The sequence below is a fragment of the Bombina bombina genome, chromosome 3, assembly GCF_027579735.1.
Source record: "Bombina bombina isolate aBomBom1 chromosome 3, aBomBom1.pri, whole genome shotgun sequence".
Taxonomy (NCBI): domain Eukaryota; kingdom Metazoa; phylum Chordata; class Amphibia; order Anura; family Bombinatoridae; genus Bombina; species Bombina bombina.
In genome coordinates this window covers 804,559,227-804,583,928 of record NC_069501.1, presented here as the reverse complement: position 1 = coordinate 804,583,928, position 24,702 = coordinate 804,559,227, and the positions used below count along the sequence as shown (strand labels likewise).

Below are 24,702 nucleotides of genomic sequence, written 5' to 3'. Positions count from 1 at the left end.
TACAATGTGAACAAATTTCACCAAACAGCGAGGGGAGAGTTATGCCGACTAACTCGCCTCACGCGGCAGTACCTGCATCTCCCGCCCGGGAGGTGCGTGATATTATGGCGCCTAGTACATCTGGGCGGCCATTACAGATAACATTACAAGATATGGCTACTGTTATGACTGAAGTTTTGTCTAAATTACCAGAACTAAGAGGCAAGCGTGATCACTCTGGGGTGAGAACAGAGTGCGCTGACAATGCTAGGGCCATGTCTGATACTGCGTCACAGCTCGCAGAGCATGAGGACGGAGAGCTTCATTCTGTGGGTGACGGTTCTGATCCAAACAAATTGGACTCAGATATTTCAAATTTTAAATTTAAATTGGAGAACCTCCGTGTATTACTAGGGGAGGTCTTAGCAGCTCTTAACGATTGTAACACCGTTGCAATACCAGAGAAACTGTGTAGGTTGGATAAATACTTTGCGGTACCGGCGAGTACTGACGTTTTTCCTATACCTAAGAGACTAACTGAAATTGTTACTAAGGAGTGGGATAGACCCGGTGTGCCGTTCTCACCCCCTCCAATATTTAGAAAAATGTTCCCAATAGACGCCACCACTAGGGACTTATGGCAGACGGTCCCCAAGGTGGAGGGAGCAGTTTCTACTTTAGCTAAGCGTACCACTATCCCGGTGGAGGATAGCTGTGCTTTTTCAGATCCAATGGATAAAAAGTTAGAGGGTTACCTTAAGAAAATGTTTGTTCAACAAGGTTTTATATTACAACCCCTTGCATGTATCGCGCCGATTACGGCTGCGGCAGCATTTTGGATTGAGTCGCTGGAAGAGAACCTTAGTTCATCTACGCTAGACGACATTACGGACAGGCTTAGAGTCCTTAAACTAGCTAATTCTTTCATTTCGGAGGCCGTAGTACATTTAACTAAACTCACGGCTAAGAACTCAGGATTCGCCATACAGGCATGTAGGGCGCTGTGGCTAAAATCCTGGTCAGCTGATGTGACTTCTAAGTCCAAATTACTTTATACCTTTCAAGGGGCAGTCTTTATTTGGGCCCGGTTTGAAAGAAATTATCGCTGACATTACAGGTGGTAAGGGCCACGCCCTACCTCAAGACAAAGCCAAAGCTAAGGCTAGACAGTCTAATTTTCGTCCCTTTCGGAATTTCAAAACAGGAGCAGCATCAACCTCCACTGCACCAAAACAGGAAGGAGCTGTTGCTCGTTACAGGCAAGGCTGGAAGCCTAACCAGTCCTGGAACAAGAGCAAGCAGGCCAGGAAACCTGCTGCTGCCCCAAAGACAGCATGAACCGAGAGCCCCCGATCCGGGACCGGAGCTAGTGGGGGGCAGACTCTCTCTCTTTGCCCAGGCCTGGGCAAGAGATGTTCAGGATCCCTGGGCTCTAGAGATCATATCTCAGGGATACCTTCTAGACTTCAAATTATCTCCCCCAAGAGGGAGATTTCATCTGTCAAGGTTGTCAACAAACCAGATAAAGAAAGAAGCGTTTCTACGCTGCGTACAAGATCTGTTTTTAATGGGAGTGATCCATCCGGTTCCACGGTCGGAACAAGGACAAGGGTTCTACTCAAACCTGTTTGTGGTTCCCAAAAAAGAGGGAACTTTCAGGCCAATCTTAGATTTAAAGATTCTAAACAAATTCCTAAGAGTTCCATCGTTCAAAATGGAAACTATTCGGACAATCTTACCCATGATCCAAGAGGGTCAGTACATGACCACAGTGGATTTAAAGGATGCTTACCTTCACATACCGATCCACAAAGATCATCACCGGTACCTAAGGTTTGCCTTCTTAGACAGGCACTACCAGTTTGTAGCTCTTCCATTCGGACTGGCTACGGCTCCAAGAATCTTCACAAAGGTTCTGGGTGCCCTTCTAGCGGTACTAAGACCGCGAGGGATTTCGGTAGCTCCGTACCTAGACGACATTCTAATACAAGCTTCAAGCTTTCAAACTGCCAAGTCTCATACAGAGTTAGTTCTGGCATTTCTAAGGTCGCATGGATGGAAGGTGAACGAAAAGAAGAGTTCTCTTTTTCCTCTCACAAGAGTTCCATTCTTGGGGACTCTTATAGATTCTGTAGAAATGAAGATTTACCTGACAGAAGACAGGTTAACAAAGCTTCAAAATGCATGCCGCGTCCTTCATTCCATTCAACACCCGTCAGTAGCTCAATGCATGGAGGTGATCGGCTTAATGGTAGCGGCAATGGACATAGTACCTTTTGCACGCCTACACCTCAGACCGCTGCAATTATGCATGCTAAGTCAGTGGAATGGGGATTACTCAGATTTGTCCCCTACTCTGAATCTGAATCAAGAGACCAGAAATTCTCTTCTATGGTGGCTTCATCGGCCACACCTGTCCAGGGGGATGCCATTCAGCAGGCCAGACTGGACAATTGTAACAACAGACGCCAGCCTACTAGGTTGGGGCGCTGTCTGGAATTCTCTGAAGGCTCAGGGACTATGGAATCAGGAGGAGAGTCTCCTTCCAATAAACATTCTGGAATTGAGAGCAGTTCTCAATGCCCTTCTGGCTTGGCCCCAGTTAACAACTCGGGGGTTCATCAGGTTTCAGTCGGACAACATCACGACTGTAGCTTACATCAACCATCAGGGAGGGACAAGAAGCTCCCTAGCAATGATGGAAGTATCAAAGATAATTCGCTGGGCAGAGTCTCACTCTTGCCACCTGTCAGCAATCCACATCCCGGGAGTGGAGAACTGGGAGGCGGATTTCTTGAGCCGCCAGACTTTTCATCCGGGGGAGTGGGAACTTCATCCGGAGGTCTTTGCCCAAATACTTCGACGTTGGGGCAAACCAGAGATAGATCTCATGGCGTCTCGCCAGAACGCCAAACTTCCTCGCTACGGGTCCAGATCCAGGGATCCGGGAGCAGTTCTGATAGATGCTTTGACAGCACCTTGGAACTTCAGGATGGCTTATGTGTTTCCACCCTTCCCGCTGCTTCCTCGATTGATTGCCAAAATCAAACAGGAGAGAGCATCAGTAATTCTAATAGCACCTGCATGGCCACGCAGGACTTGGTATGCAGATCTGGTGGACATGTCATCCTGTCCGCCTTGGTCTCTACCTCTAAGACAGGACCTTCTGATACAGGGTCCATTCAAACATCAAAATCTAACTTCTCTGAAGCTGACTGCTTGGAAATTGAACGCTTGATTTTATCAAAACGTGGTTTTTCTGAGTCGGTTATTGATACCCTGATTCAGGCTAGGAAGCCTGTTACCAGAAGGATTTACCATAAAATATGGCGGAAATACCTATACTGGTGCGAATCCAAAGGTTACTCCTGGAGTAAGGTTAGGATCGCTAGGATATTGTCTTTTCTACAAGAAGGTTTAGAAAAGGGTTTATCAGCTAGTTCATTAAAGGGACAGATTTCAGCTCTGTCCATCTTGTTACACAGACGTCTGTCAGAAGATCCAGACGTCCAGTCCTTTTGTCAGGCTTTAGCTAGGATCAAGCCTGTATTTAAAGCTGTTGCTCCACCATGGAGTTTAAACTTAGTTCTTAACGTTTTACAGGGTGTTCCGTTTGAACCCCTTCATTCCATTGATATAAAAATGTTATCTTGGAAAGTTCTGTTTTTAATGGCTATTTCCTCGGCTCGAAGAGTCTCTGAGTTATCAGCCTTACATTGTGATTCCCCTTATCTGATTTTTCACTCAGACAAGGTAGTTCTGCGTACTAAACCTGGGTTCTTACCTAAGGTAGTCACTAACAGGAACATCAATCAAGAGATTGTTGTACCATCCTTGTGTCCAAATCCTTCTTCCAAGAAGGAACGTCTTCTACACAATCTGGATGTAGTTCGTGCCCTCAAGTTCTACTTGCAGGCAACTAAGGATTTTCGCCAAACTTCTTCCTTGTTTGTCGTTTACTCTGGACAGAGGAGAGGTCAAAAAGCTTCTGCTACCTCTCTCTCTTTTTGGCTTCGTAGCATAATACGTTTAGCCTATGAGACTGCTGGACAGCAGCCTCCTGAAAGAATTACAGCTCACTCCACTAGAGCTGTGGCTTCCACTTGGGCCTTTAAGAATGAGGCCTCTGTTGAACAGATTTGCAAGGCTGCAACTTGGTCTTCGCTTCATACTTTTTCCAAATTTTACAAATTTGACACTTTTGCTTCTTCGGAGGCTATTTTTGGGAGAAAGGTTCTTCAGGCAGTGGTTCCTTCTATATAATGAGCCTGCCTATCCCTCCCGTCATCCGTGTACTTTTGCTTTGGTATTGGTATCCCAGAAGTAATGATGACCCGTGGACTGATCACACATAACAGAAGAAAACATAATTTATGCTTACCTGATAAATTCCTTTCTTCTGTTGTGTGATCAGTCCACGGCCCGCCCTGTTTTAAGGCAGGTAAATATCTTTTAAATTATACTCCAGTCACCACTTCACCCTTGGTTACTCCTTTCTCGTTGATTCTTGGTCGAATGACTGGGACTGACGTAGAGGGGAGGAGCTATATGCAGCTCTGCTGGGTGAATCCTCTTGCATTTCCTGTTGGGGAGGAGTTATATCCCAGAAGTAATGATGACCCGTGGACTGATCACACAACAGAAGAAAGGAATTTATCAGGTAAGCATAAATTATGTTTTAAATCAAATCCACTCTGACTCATTGTATGCATTATTACTCCTGCTAGTTGCCATTCAACACTGAAATAAGTAACACAAAAATGTAGTTTAATATTTGTTTTTTTCATAAAGATGGTGAGAGTCCACAAGCTATTACTCCTGCAAAATACCACTTCTTGCCACTAGGAGGAGGCAAAGATTCCCAAAACTCAGAGTCCTTTTAAAAAAAACCTTCCACCTTACTGGAAACTAGTCTTATCTTTGCCTCTGCAGGAGAAAAGTGAAGAATGAAGGGGCTCCAGATGCTCTTCAAAGAGGGGGCCCCAGTTTCCCCTCAGAAAGCTACTGTTTGATAGAAGGAAGCTTTTTGAGTATGGTATAGTGGCACAATTATACCAATTTATTATTATACTTTATTTATGAAGCGCCATCATATTCCACAGCGCTGTCCATGGATACCAATCATTTAAATAAAACAATAATATAAAACTTCTTAAGAGACAGGGCAGAATATACAAACACATACAGGAGGAATCAAGGGCCCTATTCCCATGGGTACTTGCAATCTAGAAAGGTAGGAGGTTGAGAAACAGGAGGTGATGGAGTTAGTCAAAGGCCATGCAACAGATATCTCGTGGACAGGTCCCTAGCAGCCTCCTGTTGGATTGTCGTTTTACTCCATATACATTGATCCTCTGCTGTCACATGTACATCACTGGATTGGTTATCTACTGTAAGCAGTATTTCCCTGCTAGTGGTAAGTCCAGTAGTAAGTGCCTACTAGGTAAGTTATGTGGTTTGCTATTGTAGTCACTCACTTACCCTATAGGCTGCTAGTAGGTACAAATGGTGCTGTATGTCATAGCCAGGGGACTATTCTGACAGGCCCTTTTTTTATGGAATAGGGCTTTAAGTATTACACTACGTTGTCTCTTAAGATTCTTCTGGATTTCAAAACAAGACAATCCTCTCTTGGTGGATAAATCTTCAGCCCATTGTTCAAGGGGCATCCTTTGTCCATCCAAATTGACTGTGATCATGACAGATGCAACAGCAGTGGCTTGCATCAATCATCAGGGGGGAACTCACCTTTGCGGGAGGTGTCTTGAATTCGGACTTGGGAAGGGAACAATCTTTTTTCAATCTCTGCTTTTTATATTTCACGGTAAGCAATTGGGAAGCAGATTTTCTCAGTCGCCAAGCTCTTTATCCAGGGGAATGGTCTCTTCATCCGGAAGTTTTCAGCCAGACTCAGGATCTGTGTGGACTTCCAGAAATAGATCTGACAGCTTCTCAATGACTATTTTATTCTATAATAATTTATATTTTTAACATCTTTATATTTCAGAATTTTTATACAGATATAATGCTAGGTATGCCTAGTTAGTGAGTATAGAGGTATAAGTGTTCGCTTTATCTTCTATAATATACTGAGATCTAGGTTTACCCTATATAGAGTTAAGAATACAATGTGAATTATATTTTGAGCTTTAGTTTTATATACTATATAGTTTTAAGTATTGTGTGTAATACATTTGAAATGCTGTGTGTGAACTACTGTTATCTGCTCCCTTAGAGGATGATATAACTCAACACTAGTAATTATTTAAAAAAAAAAAATAAGACTGTTCTCCTTTATATAAAAATCAATTAGTGAAATAGCCCCCCAGAAGTTATTCATGTCCATTTCAATTAAGGATTTGGAATAAATAAACTATATGAAAAAATTGAGAACAATTCTGCCCCTTTAAGGAATGGGGTATATAAGGATCAAAGGAAGTACACAGGCTTATCTTGAAAAAAGCTTTGTGCTGAAACGCGTAGATAAGCAGCCATGTGTAGCTGGCCAGCTTCCTATGGATTTCGTTTGAATTGTTGACATTATGCTCCAGAGCGTGAACTGAACTAGCGCTAATAGACTGATTGTCATTTGCATTTACTTCCCTGGATACTCAATGATATCGACAACAGTAAAGAATAAATAACAGAAAATAAACTATTTAACTGGTGCCCTGCATCAAGGATCTAAACTACTATTGCCGGTAATCTTACCTCCTGATTGGCGGAGCAAACAAACACGTGATAGTAACACGTCAGAGGGCTGCTAACGGTCGCTGGAACGCCGAGCCAAACAATCCCATGCCGGAACAAGGAATAAGGTCAGAGAAAGCAGTTATTCCATGATAGCGTTTGTATTCTGGTGAGTAAGATCCCCTGGGCTCTTTTGTGACACATCTATACATTGAACACGTTTCAAAAATACTTTACAACAAGACGAACTGCATTTAACACTCTACATTGAGGTGAAACCAACTATTGCTATTTCTTCTATGCCATGGAGCACAAATTAGCTTTTTGAACTGTCTTGATAATACATCCATTGGGGCTTTTTATTTTTGAGAGCATTCTCTTAATTTTAAGAGCAGTCTCTCATTTTTCTACATACGGCTATCATAAGTGAACATAGTTTTAATTTAATTTTTTTTACTATTCATAAGGTGCACCTTATTTTTGTAGTATTTATGTCCATTGTGTTATTAAAACTGTTATTATTAATATCGATACATTTAAGTTACTTTGTGTTGATATAATATGCTAGTGTTAATATAAGTGTATTCAACCCTTTGTCTTTCAGAATTGTATATAGGATCAATTATTTGTATCTATTCTTAAGTTTTAAAATTGGTAGAGCTTTTGCTAGCGCACTCTTTAATCTGGTCTTTATTATATTTTATAGCGTGATAGAAGGGATTATCACTCTTGAGAGTTGCATATTCTACCCCTGGGTACACTCTTTGTTATATAGCTTCTCAATTGAACAGCAAGCTTTCCAGATACTTTTTGAGTTCCAGGGTTCCTCAGGCGGAGTTTGTGGATGCTCTAGAAGCTCCTTGGTTGATTCATCTGGTCTTAATTTTTTACCAAGAGTAATAGCAAGGATTAAGCAGCAAGTTTCCTCAGTAATTCCGATTGCTCTTTTGAGTCCAGTTGTATTCCTCGGCCTCTTCCTCTGCTCCACGATCTTCTGTATTAATATCCTTTTTTTTCATCAGGGTCTCAAACATCTAAACTTGATGGCTTGGAGATTGAACACTTAGTTCTTCACAAGGTATGGAAGGTCTTTATTTCTTGTGTGGAGCATGGCTTTAGCTGGCACTCTTTTAGAATTCCTAGAATTCTTCAATTTCTTCAATATGGTTTATATAAAGGTATATCCACCAGTTCTTTTTAAAAGGCCAGATTTGGACTCTTTCAGTCTTTTTTCACAATAAGATTGCTAACTTTTTTCCTGGAAGGTTTTGTTTCTTTTGGCCAATTCTTCTGCTAGAATAGTTTTTGATTTGTCTGCTCTTTCCTGTGAGCCTCCTTACCTTGTTTTTCATCAAAATAAGGCAGTTTTGAGACTTTTTTTGTCTAATGTGGTTTCTTCTGACAATATTAATTGTAAGATTATTGTTCCATATTTTTGTCTGAATTCTAAGGAGTCTCTTCCACATAATTAGGATGCTGTCAGAGCCTTGAAGTTTTATTTGCAGGCTGCTAAGGGTTTTAGGCAATCCTTTATTTTTTTAATTTTTCAGTATTTTGAGGAAGGGTCAGAAGGCTACAGCTGTTTCTGTGCCCCTTGGTTAAAGCGTTTTATTCATAAGGCTTACTTGGAGATGGAACAATCTCTTCCTATACGTATTACTGCCCGTTCTACTAGGTCAGTGGAGTGACTAATTTATGGGATTTTAAGAATGAGGGATCAAATTTGCAAGGCAGCTACTTGGTCTTTTATTTTCTTTCTAAATTCTACCATTTTGATGTTTTTGCTTCTTCTGAAGCAGCCTTTGGTAGAGAAGTCATTTAGGCAGTTGTTTCTAGTCATTAAGTATTGTTGAATAAATATTTTTGTGGCATAAGAAGAAAAGAAAAAAAAAACCCACTTAAAATAAATAATTTTGCCCCGCCTATATTAGTCGTGGGCTCCACAGCTTGGGTATTAGTTTGTCCAGGAGTAATGGCTCGTGGACTCTCACTACCTTTATGAAAGAAAATATAATTTATGCTTACCTGATAAAATCCATTTCGTTCATAGTGGTTGAAGTCCACGAGACCCCACCCATTTTTTCATAGATTAAAAAAACAAATAATTTTGAATGTAATTTTTTTTCTGGCACCTCCTTCTTTTCCCTGATCCTTTTTTTGCTCTTATCCTTTCCTACCTTTCTTCTTCTCCATGCTTGGCTATACATCAGAGATCAAACTAATTTCCAGTAAGGTGGGAGAGGTTTTAAAGGGCTCTTGGAGTTTTGGGAATCTTTGCCTCTTTTTAGTGGTCAGAAGTGGTATTTCCCAGGAGTAATAGCTTGTGGACTCATCACCAGCATAAAAAAATAAAATCTATTAGGTATTTTTGGTAGTACCTTTGCTAAAAAATTGTTTAAATATTACATTTACTTAAAATTATAAACGTCTATTTTCTTGTGAAGAATAATCTTGACATTGTTACTGTTTTAAATGAAAGCTGTATTGCAAAGCATGGAAATTAACTCGCCTGCATAACTGAAATAAGTTGTTGATGAAAAAAGGTTGAAGGGGTTCTTTTTGAATGTAAGCTGAGATTTTAAGCTTTTTGTTTTGTGAACATTTTTAAATTAAATATTTGAAGAGAAATGCATGCAAGAGTGAGCATAGTCTTATGAAAGTAATACTGCTGAAAAAACCGTTTTAGTAGATTCTAAAAGAGCAGGCCTACTGTTTGATTCTGAAATTTAATTAGTGTTTGAAATAACCAGACAGCGCAATGTATTACAATGGAAGAATTTATAAATGATTCAAGGAAGTATTCAGACTACCTGTCCTGCTGCAATGCAGAAAAATCCTTGGTAAATATCACCATTTATTCTAATCCTGGCATTCTGTTAGGGTGAGGTACCTTTTTTTGATGAAGGTTCCTGCACATATGAGTTATTGCAACAAATGGAAAGTTTGATGACAGTGGAAAGTTCCAAAATCATTTTTTTTTTTATGGCGGGGCTTTGGTTTATAAGGCTCCAGAAAGTAAATGCCCCAGGCACGTAGTAATGTCTTTTATTAACCAGTGTTGTACCAAAGCATCCATACTGTGCCATTTCTACATAAGAGTAGTGCAGATAGACACTTCTAGCTACACAAAGAGGGCCAATGGCACTACTAATGTTGGTTATAAACCCTTAATGGAACCCCCCTGTATTATAGAAGATTAAATAACCTGAATGTATGGGGTACAGGTGCTTAGTGTATTAATAACAATTTAGCGCATGAAAGAGTAGGGAGAGACCTACTCTAAAAAAATAATACACTTATAGCACTCTGGGTTTGTAGAGTAAATTGCAGCTTTAAATAGCAGACACAAATTACACAGCCAAAATATTGGATTGAACTTGTGGAAAAATAATAAAACAACTTTTAATTAGTTAACACACAAAATAAAAATTTATTTAAAACCACACTTAGGATCCTCAAGTAGTATTAATATAGAGCATATAACGTGACTCATATATTCCAATAGAACAATAGGTTGGGAGCAAACAGTATTACAGTGTACCCTGAATAATATAACTCTTTGGTAATATCTGTGTATCCCAAAATAGTTGTTAAATGGGATCTAATAACACAATAAGTTTGGTTAGTGTTAACTAAATTCTATGAGCACGTCTCATATAAATGTATTATCTTGTCGCAGATATTACTGAAATCACAGGACAAAGTGGGTGTCAACCTTTTGGGATGTAATCTAAACGGCATTGTATAAGTGTACACACGTGGCAACGATTGTATATATGTAAATATGTATCTATATAAGTATCCACTCTGCTGTATGACAATGACCGTATAGTACTCTGTTTCCAAATTATTTTACCCAGCAATGACCTGGGATGGAGTGGTGCAAATCTTCAAGCGTTACACCGTTTATATATGTATATAAATATATAGGTAAACACCTAAGAGTGTGTCATTGAGCTTATAGTGCTGTACCTTTAAATCTCAGATCCCTTCATATTAGGTATGATGCAATAGAGGTATATATTATATTGATGTAGAGATAACCTTTACTGTTTATAAGTAAATAGATGCAACAGAGTATCTTAGTAATGCAACTTAGTTGAAAGTTCTGAAACGGTACTTGCTCACAGAGTAAAATTGCCACAAATGTATAAGTTTAGTGTGTATACTAACAGTAATTTATTAGCCCAGCAGGTTGGCTTTAAACTAAGTCGCCTCACCAGCCAAAGTAAAAAGCGGAGGTCACTTAAGCATAAGAGTAAGTGAGTAAACTACAGTAAAAAGAGGATAGTCTAAGGCTGATTAAAAACACAGGAGCTCCTAGGACTCCTCACCAATACCCTAACATTCCTGGCATGTTTTGCTGTGAACCGGCTTTCTCAAAGGATGATCGCGCCGCCGAGTTGTTGGCTTTTTATAGCGTATACAGACACGCCCACAAGTCTGATGTCATCCTCTTGCAGGGCATCCATTGGATATCTCGAACATCCTCTAGTTATGCTTATCAGTATGGACTCTCAACAATAGTTATACTGTACTATGATAGATTAGCAGCCACATGGTTACGAAAGAATGTAATGTATGTTAGTAAGATAGATAGGAGGTGGGTAGGGTGGCATATATAAATAGTCAGCGATTGCTAATACCAGCTCACCACCATTGGACACTGAAGTGAATCTCTAATGTCCTAATAACCTGTTGCATATTAAACTTGTAAGGTAAATAGCGGGTAGATTCCATATGTGATTAAATAACGGTATAATCTAGATAGGCTTATATGTTGAAAAAGAAGTGATTTAAGAAACCAGCTTATGCTGATGGTCATGTAAGTGAATATAATGAAAAACTATGTGATGTTTATGAATGTGGATTTAAACTAACTTAAATAAATTAAACTAAGTGTAAATGCATATAAAACTAGATTCAAAGTGCTGGGTACCGCACACAAAGAGTGATTGGATGAGCAGTGTTGCTTCACACCATTATGTGCAACTACTATAACTAGTGATAATTAATTTTAGTGAGCATCTTGTACAGTAAGTACTAGTACAAATTAATGAAGTATAAAAGAAAACAAAGGAAGTGAGACCAAAAAGAAAGTGGTTAGTGTAAATGCCTATTTGGATTTGCCAATTTCTTTAAAAATAAAGACGGTTTTTAGTTAAGTTTAGGTTATGCCGCTTGATAGGAATTAAAGACAGTGTTCTTATTACAGCTAAGTCCAAAATCACCTTCCTAAATAGTAAAAGTTTATTGTGTCAAAAAACATTCTTCAACTCAAGACGCTAGTGAAGTGGTATCTCATATTGAGATTAAAACAATAAAAGTATTTCGGCTAGATTACGAGTTTTGCGTTAGAGGCTATGCGCTGCTAACGAGCAGTTTTTTCTCACCGCTCACTTACCTGCAGCGCTGGTATTACAGGTTTTTCCAAACTCGTCGTTAAAAGACAAGAAGTGAGCGTTGAGCAAAATTTTGCTCATTACCGCACTCCAATACCAGCGCTGCTTAAGTCAGCAGTGAGCTGGTCGTACGTGCTTGTGCACGATTTCCCCATAGGAATCAACGGGGAGAGCCGGCCTTTTAAGGGCAATGCTCATCCAAATGCCCTTTTTTTTAGGGCAATGGGGAGCTTAGGTTTTTTTTAGATAGTATTTTATTTGGGGGATTGTTTGTGTGGGTGGTGGGTTTTACTGTTGGGGGGTTGTTTGTATTTTTTTTTTTACAGGTAAAAGAGCTGATTACTTTGAGGCAATGCCCCACAAAGGCCCTTTTAAGGGCTATTGGTAGTTTGGATTAGGCTAGGGTTTTTTTTATTTTGTGGGGGCATTTTTTAATTTGATAGGGCTATTAGATTAGGTGTAATTAGTTTAAATATCTGTAATTTGTTTATTATTTTCTGTAATTTAGTGTTTTGTTTTTTTTGTACTTTAGCTAATATAATTTATTTAATTGTATTTAATTTAGTAAATGTATTTAATTATAGTATAGTGTTAGGTGTTATTGTAACTTAAGTTAGGTTTTATTTTGCAGGTACTATTGTATTTATTTTAATAACTATTTAATAACTATTGTACCTAGTTAAATAAATACAAACTTGCCTGTAAAATAAAAATAAACCCTAAGCTAGCTATAATGTAACTATTAGTTATATAGTAGCTAGCTTAGGGTTTATTTTATAGGTAAGTATTTAGTTTTAAATAGGAATAATTTAGTTAATTATAGTAATTTTATTTAGATTTATTTAAATTATATTTGTTAGGGGGTGTTAGGGTTAGGGTTAGACTTAGGTTTAGGGATTAATACATTTAGTATAGTGGCGGCGACGTTGGGGGCGGCAGATTAGAGGTTAATAAATGTAGGTAGGTGGCGGTGATGTTAGGGACGGCAGATTAGGGGTTAATAATATATAACAAATGTTTGCGAGGCGGTAGTGCAGCGGTCTAGGGGTTAATATGTTTATTATTGGGTCGGTGACGTTCAGGGCGGCAGATTAGGGGTTAATAAGTGTAGGTAGGTTGCGGCAACATTGGGGGTAGCAGATTAGGGGTTAATAAATATAATGTAGGTGTCGGCGATGTTGGGGGCAGCAGATTAGGGGTTCATAAATATAATGTAGGTGGCGGCGGTGTCCGGAGCGGCAGATTAGGGGTTAAAAATTTTATTTTGGTGTTTGCGATGTGGGAGGGCCTCCGTTTAGGGGTTAATAGGTAGTTTATGGGTGTTAGTGTACTTTTTAGCACTTTAATTATGAGTTTTATGGTACGGCGTTGTACCATAAAACTCTTAGCTACTGACTTTTAAAAAAAGTTTACATAAGTCGTTTTGCTGTAAGGCCAAAGAAGTGTGCAGTGACCCTAAACCTTCAAGACTTGTAATAGCAGCGGGCGTAAAAAAGCAGCGTTAGCACCTCTTAACGCTGCTTTTTTACCTTAACGCACAACTCGTAATCTAGCCGATAGTTTCTAAAGATTTAACTAGTCTTTGGAAATGTCATGTTTCTATTCTTGCTAACAATTAGCTGATTACTGAAGCATATTAGAGAAAAGGAGAGAAGTTATTTTGTTCGTTTAAACCAGATGGTTGGACTGTGTTTAATAGAAAATCCATCTACTTTTAGCCTGTAAAAGTCAATTTCAAGTCAGACTATTTTGAATTGTGTTTGTTGTAAAAATGGCGAGCTACTGAAGTAAGTTGTTTCCCTGCTTTCAGGTCTTTTGAGGCGTTTTTAATATTTCGTAGATGCTCCTGTAATCTGGTTCTTATCTTTCTTGTCGTCATGCCAACGTAAATTTCTCTTGTTAGGTGTATCCAGTCCACGGATCATCCATTACTTGTGGGATATTCTCCTTCCCAACAGGAAGTTGCAAGAGGATCACCCACAGCAGAGCTGCTATATAGCTCCTCCCCTAACTGCCATATCCAGTCATTCTCTTGCAAGCTCTCAACATAGCTGGAGGTAGTTAGAGGAAAGTGGTAAAATATAGTTTAGTTTTTTCTTCAATCAAAAGTTTATTGTTTTTAAATGGTACCGGAGTGTACTATTTTATCTCAGGCAGCATTTAGAAGAAGAATCTGCCTGCGTTTTTCTATGATCTTAGCAGAAGTAACTAAGATCCACTGCCGTTCTCACATATGTCTGAGGAGTGAGGTAACTTCAGAGGGAGAATGGCGTGCAGGGTATCCTGCAATAAGGTATGTGCAGTTAAGTTTTTCTAGGGATGGAATTTGCTAGAAAATGCTGCTGATACCAGATTAATGTAAGTTAAAGCCTAAATACAGTGATTTAATAGCGACTAGTATCAGGCTTGCTATCAGAGGTATATACTCTGATTAATGTGCAATATAAAACGTTTGCTGGCATGTTTAATCGTTTTTATATATGCTTTGGTGATAAAACTTATTGGGGCCTAGTTTTTTCCACATGGCTGGCTTTATTTTTGCCTAGAAACAGTTTCCTGAGGCTTTCCACTGTTATAGTATAAAAGTTACAGTTGGTGCAGTTAAAATTACAAACTGTGACATTCAGCTTCCCTCAGCAGTCCCCTGCATGCTATAGGACATCTCTGAAGGGCTCAAAAGGCTTCAAAAGTAGGAGCTGTGGCGGTTGTTATGACTGTTTAAAAAACATATTTTTCGTTTTGTTAATCTGTTTTTTGTATTAAGGGGTTAATCATCCATTTGCAAGTGGGTGCAATGCTCTGCTAACTTGTTACATACACTGTAAAAATTTCGTTAGTTTAACTGCCTTTTTTCACTGTTATTTCAAATTTTGGCAAAATTTGTTTCTCTTAAAGGCACAGTAACGTTTTTTTATATTGCTTGTTAACTTGATTTAAAGTGTTTTCCAAGCTTGCTAGTCTCATTGCTAGTCTGTATAAACATGTCTGAAACTCCTTGTTCATTATGTTTAAAAGCCATGGTGGAACCCCATAGGAGAATGTGTACTAAATGTATTGATTTCACTTTAAACAATAAATATCAGCTGTTATCTTTAAAAGAATTATCACCAGAGGATTCTGACAAGGGGGAAGTTATGCCGACTAACTCTCCCCACGTGTCGGATCCTTTGACTCCCGCTCAAGGGACTCACGCTAAAATGGCGCCAAGTACATCAAAGACGCCCATAGCGATTACTTTGCAGGACATGGCGGCAATCATGGATAATACCCTGTCAGCGGTATTAGCCAGACTGCCTGAATTCAGAGGAAAGCGCTATAGCTCTGGGGTTAGACGTAATACAGAGCGCGCAGATGTTTTAAGGCCCATGTCTGATACTGCGTCACAATATGTAGAAGCTGAGGAAGAGCTTCAGTCTGTGGGTGACGTCTCTGACTCGGGGAAACCTGATTCAGATATGTCTACTTTTAAATTTAAGCTTGAGAACCTCCGGGTGTTGCTTGGAGAGTTTTTAGCTTCTCTGAATGACTGTGACACAATTGCAGTGCCAGAGAAATTGTGTAGACTGGATAAATACTACGCGGTGCCGGTGTGTACTGACGTTTTTCCAATACCTAAAAGGTTTACAGAAATTATTACTAAGGAGTGGGACAGACCCGGTGTGCCGTTTTTTCCCCCCCTCCTATTTTTAGAAAAATGTTTCCAATAGACGCCACCACACAGGACTTATGGCAGACGGTCCCTAAGGTGGAGGGAGCAGTTTCTACTTTAGCAAAGCGTACCACTATCCCTGTCGAGGACAGTTGCGCTTTTTCAGATCCAATGGATAAAAAATTAGAAGGTTACCTTAAGAAAATGTTTATTCAACAAGGTTTTATCCTGCAGCCCCTTGCATGCATTGCTCCTGTCACTGCTGCTGCAGCGTTCTGGTTTGAGTCTCTGGAAGAGGCCTTTCAGACAGCTACTCCATTGACTGAAATACTTGACAAGCTTAGAACACTTAAGCTAGCTAATTCTTTTGTTTCTGATGCCATTGTTCATTTGACTAAACTAACGGCTAAGAATTCTGGATTCGCCATCCAGGCGCGTAGGGCGCTATGGCTTAAATCTTGGTCAGCTGACATGACTTCAAAGTCTAAATTACTTAACATTCCCTTCAAGGGGCAGACCCTATTCGGTCGGGCCTGGTTTGAAGGAAATTATTGCTGACATTACTGGAGTTTAAGGGTCATACCCTTCCTCAGGACAGGGCCAAATCAAGGGCCAAACAGTCTAATTTTCGTGCCTTTCGAAACTTCAAGGCAGGTGCAGCATCAACTTCCTCTGCTACAAAACAAGAGGGAACTTTTGCGCAATCCAAGCCGGCCTGGAAATCTAACCAGGCCTGGAGCAAAGGCAAGCAGGCCAGAAAGCCTGCTGCTGCCTCTAAGACAGCATGAAGGAACGGCCCCCTATCCGGCAACGGATCTAGTAGGGGGCAGACTTTCTCTCTTCGCCCAGGCGTGGGCAAGAGATGTTCAGGATCCCTGGGCGTTGGAGATCATATCTCAGGGATATCTTCTGGACTTCAAAGCTTCCCCCCCACAAGGGAGATTTCACCTTTCGAGATTATCTGTAAACCAGATAAAGAAAGAGGCATTCTTACGCTGTGTGCAAGACCTCCTAATAATGGGAGTGATCCATCCAGTTCCACAGATGGAACAAGGACAGGGATTTTATTCAAATCTGTTTGTGGTTCCCAAAAAATAGGGAACCTTCAGACCAATTTTGGATCTAAAGATCTTAAACAAATTCCTCAGAGTTCCATTGTTCAAAATGGAAACTATTCGGACAATCCTACCTATGATCCAGGAGGGTCAGTACATGACCACAGTGGATTTGAAGGATACTTACCTTCACATACCGATTCACAAAGATCATCATCGGTTCCTAAGGTTTGCCTTTCTAGACAGGCATTACCAGTTTGTGGATCTTCCCTTCGGGTTAGCTACAGCCCCAAGAATTTTTACAAAGGTTCTGGGGTCTCTTCTGGCGGTCCTAAGACCACGGGGCATAGCAGTGGCCCCTTATCTAGACGACATCCTGATACAGGCGTCAAACTTCCAAATTGCCAAATCTCATACGGACATAGTGTTGGCATTTCTGAGGTTGCATGGGTGGAAAGTGAACGAGGGAAAGAGTTCTCTATCACTCCTCACAAGGGTTTCCTTCTTAGGAACTCTGATAGATTCTGTAGAAATGAAAATTTACCTGAAGGAGTCCAGGTTATCAAAGCTTCTAAATTCCTGCCATGTTCTTCACTACATTCCGCGCCCTTCGGTGGCTCAGTGCATGGAAATGATCGGCTTAATGGTAGCGGCGATGGACATAGTGCCATTTGTGCGCCTACATCTCAGACCGCTGCAATTATGCATGCTCAGTCAGTGGAATGGGGATTACACAGATTTGTCCCCTCTGCTAAATCTGGATCAAGAGACCAGAGATTCTCTTCTCTGGTGGCTATCTCGGGTCCATCTGTCCAAAGGTATGACCTTTCGCAGGCCAGATTGGACAATTGTAACAACAGATGCCAGCCTTCTAGGTTGGGGTGCAGTCTGGAATTCCCTGAAGGCTCAGGGATCGTGGACTCAGGAGGAGAAACTCCTCCCAATAAATATTCTGGAGTTAAGAGCAATATTCATTGCTCTTCTAGCTTGGCCTCAGTTAGCAACCCTGAGGTTCATCAGATTTCAGTCGGACAACATCACGACTGTGGCTTACATCAACCATTAAGGGGGGACCAGGAGCTCCCTAGCGATATTAGAAGTCTCCAAGATAATTCGCTGGGCAGAGACTCACTCTTGCCATCTATCAGCGATCCATATCCCAGGTGTAGAGAACTGGGAGGCGGATTTTCTAAGTCGTCAGACTTTTCATCCGGGGGAGTGGGAACTCCATCCGGAGGTGTTTGCTCAATTGGTTCATCGTTGGGGCACACCAGAATTGGATCTCATGGCGTGTCGCCAGAACGCCAAGCTTCCTTGTTACGGATCCAGGTCCAGGGACCCAGAAGCGACGCTGATAGATGCTCTAGCAGCACCGTGGTTCTTCAACCTGGCTTATGTGTTTCCACCGTTTCCTCTGCTCCCTCGACTGATTGCCAAAATCAAACAAGAGAGAGCATCGGTGATCTTGATCGCGCCTGCGTGGCCACGCAGGACCTAGTATGCAGACCTGGTGGACATGTCATCCTTTCCACCTTGGCCTCTGCCTCTGAGACAAGACCTTCTACTACAAGGTCCTTTCAATCATCCAAATCTAATTTCTCTGAGACTGACTGCCTGGAGATTGAACGCTTGATTTTATCAAGGCGTGGCTTCTCCGAGTCAGTCATTGATACCTTTAATACAGGCACGAAAGCCTGTAACCAGGAAAATCAACCATAAGATATGGCGCAAATATCTTCATTAGTGTGAATCCAAGAATTTCTCATGGAGTAAGGTTAGGATTCCTAGGATATTGTCCTTTCTCCAAGAGGGTTTGGATAAAGGATTATCAGCTAGTTCTTTAAAGGGACAGATTTCTGCTCTGTCTATCCTTTTGCACAAGCGTCTGGCAGAGGTTCCAGACGTCCAGGCATTTTGTCAGGCTTTGGTTAGAATTAAGCCTGTGTTTAAACTGGTTGCTCCTCCATGGAGCTTAAACTTGGTTCTTAAGGTTCTTCAAGGAGTTCCGTTTGAACCCCTTCATTCCATTGATATCAAACTTTTATCTTGGAAAGTTTTGTTTTTGATGGCTATTTCCTCGGCTCGCAGAGTCTCTGAGTTATCAGCTTTACAATGTGATTCTCCTTATCTGATTTTCCATACAGATAAAGTAGTTCTGCGTACAAAACCTGGGTTTTTACCTAAGGTAGTTTCCAACAAGAATATCAATCAAGAGATTGTTGTTCCATCATTGTGTCCTAATCCTTCTTCAAAGAAGGAACGTCTTTTACATAATTTGGACGTAGTCCGTGCTTTAAAGTTTTACTTACAAGCGACTAAAGATTTTCGTCAAACATCTTCCCTGTTTGTTGTTTACTCTGGACAGAGGAGAGGTCAAAAGGCTTCGGCAACCTCTCTTTCTTTTTGGCTTCGGAGCGTAATACACTTAGCCTATGAGACTGCTGGACAGCAGCCCCCTGAAAGGATTACAGCTCATTCTACTAGAGCTGTGGCTTCCACCTGGGCCTTTAAAAATGAGGCTTCTGTTGAACAGATTTTCAAAGCGGCGACTTGGTCTCCGCTTCATACCTTTTCAAAATTTTACAAATTTGATACTTTTGCTTCTTCGGAGGCTATTTTTGGGAGAAAGGTTCTACAGGCAGTGGTCCCTTCCGTTTAAGTACCAGCCTTGTCCCTCCCTTCATCCGTGTACTTTAGCTTTGGTATTGGTATCCCACAAGTAATGGATGATCCGTGGACTGGATACACCTAACAAGAGAAAACATAATTTATGCTTACCTGATAAATTTATTTCTCTTGTGGTGTATCCAGTCCACGGCCCGCCCTGTCCTTTTAAGGCAGGTCTAAATTTTAAACTACAGTCACTACTGCACCCTATGGTTTCTCCTTTCTCGGCTAGTTTCGGTCGAATGACTGGATATGGCAGTTAGGGGAGGAGCTATATAGCAGCTCTGCTGTGGGTGATCCTCTTGCAACTTCCTGTTGGGAAGGAGAATATCCCACAGGTAATGGATGATCCGTGGACTGGATACACCACAAGAGAAATAAATTTATCAGGTAAGCATAAATTATGTTTTTTTCACATTTGCATATTAATGCATAGACGACTCCCTTTGTTTGACAATTTATGTATTCATTGATGTTATGGATTAGTTTAAAACGATCACAGATTTTATGTTTTTTCAACATGAAGCTACAAGTGCTGCAGGTTACACATTTGTGATAACCTTTTGACAAAGCTCCAGTGGTTTTCGGACTCTCAAGATGACTTGGACGTAATATATCTTTAAGGTTGCGTGTTCTTCTATATCCTGAGTACACTTTATCTCCTAGGATCTGAAACAGAATTGGGTCTGATCTGCCAGTTGTTCTGTAATATCTTTAGTATTTGTGTGCTTTTTAGGTTATAGGTTGAAATAAACCTTATTTCATCCTGCTTATATTTATCTTTTTTTCTCAATAGTTCACATCTTTTGGTAGATCTAGCTCGATGTTCAGCTTTTTTAATTGTTCTTTTACTGTAGCCTCTAAACACTAATCTTTCCGACAGTTCTTTGGCTCTTAGTTTGTAGTTTAAATCCAATGAGCAGTTACGTCTCATTCGTAGGAATTCACCTGTCGGGAGTGCTTTAATTGTGTTAGGGCATGTGCGCTTGAGCTATGTAGTAGGCTATTGTTAGCTGTTTTTTCTGGTGTACATCCATTGACAGGCCGCCTGCAGACGCTTTGTTAATTTGGAGGTCCAATAAATTTATTACATTGGAGTTTGCTTCATATGTTAATTTGATGTTCAATCTGTTGGAGTTAAGAATGTTTAAGAATACATCGAGTTCAGTCTTTGTGCCCTCCCAGAGGAAGATCACGTTGTCAATATAACAAATCCAGAGGGGATTTTTATTTAAGAATTTTGTATTGTCTAAAAACACAAATAAGTACTCCCACCATTCCAAGAAAAGATTGGCATAGGTGGGGGCACATGCTGTACCCATAGCGGTGTCTCTCTTTTGTAGGTAGAAACCATTATGTAATGTGAAGAAATTGTGGTTAAGGACAAAGCCTAATAATTGTAATATGAAGTCATCATGAAGTGGATCTTCAGAACCCATTTTGAGAAACAGCTTGGATGCCTAAATCATGGTCTATGCATGTGTATAGGGATTCTACATCTGCCGTTACCAGCCATGTTTCAGTAGAGAGGTGTACATTTTCTAGCTGTACTAGAACATCTGTTTGTCTCAGATCTCTTCATAAGTGCAAGACACAATAGCCTATTCTAAAATCTACATACTGGCTCACCTTCTCTGTAAGGCTATTGATGCCAGAGACAATTGGGCTTCCAGGAGGATTTTTTTTATCTTTATGAATTTTCGGAATTAAGTAAAAGGTGGCTATTGTTGGATTGGTGACCTTCAGGAATTGATATTCTTTAGTTGTTGTTGTTGTTATATTGTCTTACCTGGCCTTGACGATCATGTTTATATATTTATTTAGATATTTATTTGATGGATTATGTCCCAATTTATGGTAACAAGTATCTTTTAGTTGTTTGTCTCTTTACGATACATGCTCAGTGGCCACACGACTATGTTGCTCCCTTTGTCCGAATTTCTTATCACATCCTTCCAAATTTTCATATCCTTGAGTGCTCTTTGTTCTTGTTTAGTTAAGTTTTGATGAGTAGTTTGGTTTGGTAATTGAAGTATTTGTTCACATACAATTTCATTAAATACCTGTAATTGTGGACATGGATTAAATTTAGGCATTAAAGTGGATTTATTTATGATTTTATTTCTCCATTGGGTTTTTGCAGAGGCTTCTTCTGTCTAACGTTTTGTTCATTTTCAATTAGCAGATTCTCAAGGGTTTCTAAGGTATTCCTTTCATCCTCATTCCAATTTTGGGCTGATAACCCTTGAGTTGTTTCTATTGTTTTCTGATTATAGAATATGTGCAATGCAATTTTCCTAACAAATAGATGTATATCTTTAATAGTCTCAAATTTATTTATTTGTCGGGCAGAAAGACATGCCTTTGGAAAGCACTTGTTTATGTTCCTCAGAAAGCAGTTTTCTTTTACAAAGATATGACGAGTCCACGGATTTCATCCTTACTTGTGGGATATTAACCTCCTTTTAACAGGAAGTGGCAAAGAGCACCACAGCAGAGCTGTATATATATATATAGCCCCTCCACCCTCAGTCATTCTCTTTGCCTGTGTTATACTAGGAAGACATGGTAAAGTGAGGTGTTAGTTTTAGTTTCTTCAATCAAGAAGTTTTTTATTTTAAATGGTACCGGTGTGTACTATTTTCCTCAGGGGGATATGGAAGAAGATTTCTGCCCTGAGGTTTGATGATCTTAGCATTTGTAACTAAGATCCACGCTGGTTCCCACAAGACTTCTGAAGGTAACCATGAGACATCTTCATTGTGGAGACCGGTTTCATGCTACAAGCAGCATTAAGGTATGTGCAGCCTTTTTTTCTGAGGAGACTTGGTGTATTACAACTGGCTGGCATTATTTCCCTGTATGGGAATGGGGTAAGCAGTAAAACCTATTTTAATAAGAGGGGTGTTACTGGAGTCCCTATTTTATATTTATCATTAGTTGATATTTGGGCATTATGTGACATGGGAGACGATATAAAAAAACAATGTTTTATATTTTTTATTTTTGGCACTTAAAACGTATTGGTTTTATGCTTGAGGGTTATATTGCGTCTGTATTTTTACTTTAGTGCAAAACTGCATTTCCATGCGGTGTTGTTTGGACCTACTCCGACTTTTGACCTTAAGGGGCGGAGCCTATTTTGGCGCAATTTCTTCAGGCTTAGCAGAAGCAAACAGTAACTCGGTGGCTCCTGGACTGTGTAGCTGGTCTTAAGGGTTGGAAACTTGATTCGAAGTACCCTGGGGGCAGGTAGGCGCCACAGCAGAGCTGTGGCGAGGTGCAGAGTGTATTTTTATCTATCTTTTGACTACATGTTGATATAAGTACTTCTAAAGCCTTATTTCTGCCCTTGCTTCTGGGTGTAGTAATTTTTGGATTAACCAACGATATTAAGTTAAATTTGGGAATAATTTAACGTTTTTTGTGCATTTTGGAAAAATTGTTCACTTTTTCTTTTCTTAAAGGCACAGTACATGTTTTTTCTAATGTTTATTTTATGCTATAAATAAGTTTTTAAACGACTTTTGTGGTATTACTAATCTGTTCAACATGTCTGACATTGAGGTTTCTCATTGTTCTATGTGTTTAGAAGCTATTGTGCAACCCCCTCTAACATTGTGTAACTTTTGTACTGAAAGGGCTTTACAATGTAAAAAGCATATTTTAAATAAAGTAAGTGTGCCTAGGGATGATTCTCTCAGTTTGAAGAGAATCAGGATATGCCATCCAATTCTCCCAAGTGTCACAACCTTTTATGCCCACACAAGCGACGCCTAGTACTTCTAGTGCGTCTATTTCCTCTACTCTGCAGGAGATGGCTGCAGTTATGTCAACTACCCTTACAGAGGTATTGTCTAAATTACCAGTGTTGCAGGGTAAACGCAGTAGGTCAAGTATTAATGTAAATACTGAATCCTCTGATGCTTTATTAGCTATTTCCGATGTTCCCTCACAGTGCTCTGAGTTGGGGATCAGGGAATTACTGTCTGAGGGTGAAATTTCTGATTTAGGGAATGTTTTGCCTCAGACAGATTCGGATGCTATGCCATTTAAATTTAAGCTTGAACACCTCCGCCTTTTGCTTATGTAGGTTTTAGCGACTCTGGATGATTATGATCCTATTGTGATTCCTCCAGAGAAATTGTGTAAAATGGATAAATATTTGGAAGTTCCTACTTACACTGATGTCTTTCCGGTTCCTAAGAGAATTTCGGAAATTGTTAGTAAGGAATGGGATAGACCAGGTATACCGTTTTCTCCCTCTCCTAATTTTATGAAAATGTTTCCTATATCAGATATCATTCGGGACTCATGGCAAACGGTCCCTAAGGTAGAGGGAGCTATATCTTCCCTAGCTAAGCGTACTACTATACCCATTGAGGATAGTTGTGCTTTCAAGGATCCTATGGATAAGAAATTAGAGGGTCTACTAAAGAAATTATTTGTTAATCAGGGATTTCTTTTACAACCTACGGCTTGCATTGTTCCAGTAACTACTGCAGCAGCTTTTTGGTTTGAGGCTCTAGAAGAGTCTCTTAAGGTTGAGACTCCATTAGATGACATTCTAGATAGAATTAAGGCTCTTAAGCTAGCTAATTCTTTTATTACTGATGCCGCTTTTCAAATTGCTAAATTAGCAGCAAAAAATGCAGGATTTGCTATTTTAGCACATAGAGCGTTGTGGCTATAATCTTGGTCTGCTGATGTGTCATCAAAACATAAGCTTTTAGCTATTCCCTTTAAAGGTAAGATCCTTTTTGGGCCAGAATTGAAGGAGATCATTTCTGATATTACAGAAGGTAAGGGCCATGCCCTACCTCAGGATAGGTCGGTTAAAATGAGGGGTAAACAGAATAATTTTAGTTCCTTTCGGAACTTTAAAGGAGGACCCCCCGCTTCTTCTTCTTCCACAAAGCAGCATGAAGGGGTGGCCCCCGATCCTGGACCGGATCTAGTAGGGGGCAGACTTTCTTTCTTTGCTCAGGCAAGAGATGTTCAGGATTCCTGGGCACTAGAAATAGTGACCCACGGTTATCAATTGGAATTCAAGGATTTTCTCCCAAGAGGGAGATTTCATCTTTCAAAATTATCTGCAAACCAGATAAAGAGAGAGGCGTTCTTACGCTGTGGAAAAGACCTTTTTACTATGGGAGTAATCTGTCCTGTCCCAAAATTGGAACAGGGACAGGGGTTTTACTCAAACCTATTTGTGGTCCCCAAAAAAGAGGGAACGTTCAGACCCATTTTGGACTTCAAG

At 40.1% G+C, this 24,702-nt stretch overlaps 1 protein-coding gene across 4 annotated transcripts in view; it reads left to right on the top strand.

The window, feature by feature from the left end:
* Positions 1-24,702, top strand: part of HERC2 (HECT and RLD domain containing E3 ubiquitin protein ligase 2) — a 733,063-nt gene that overhangs the window by 412,803 nt on the left and 295,558 nt on the right. The gene's annotated exons all lie outside the window — the stretch shown is intronic.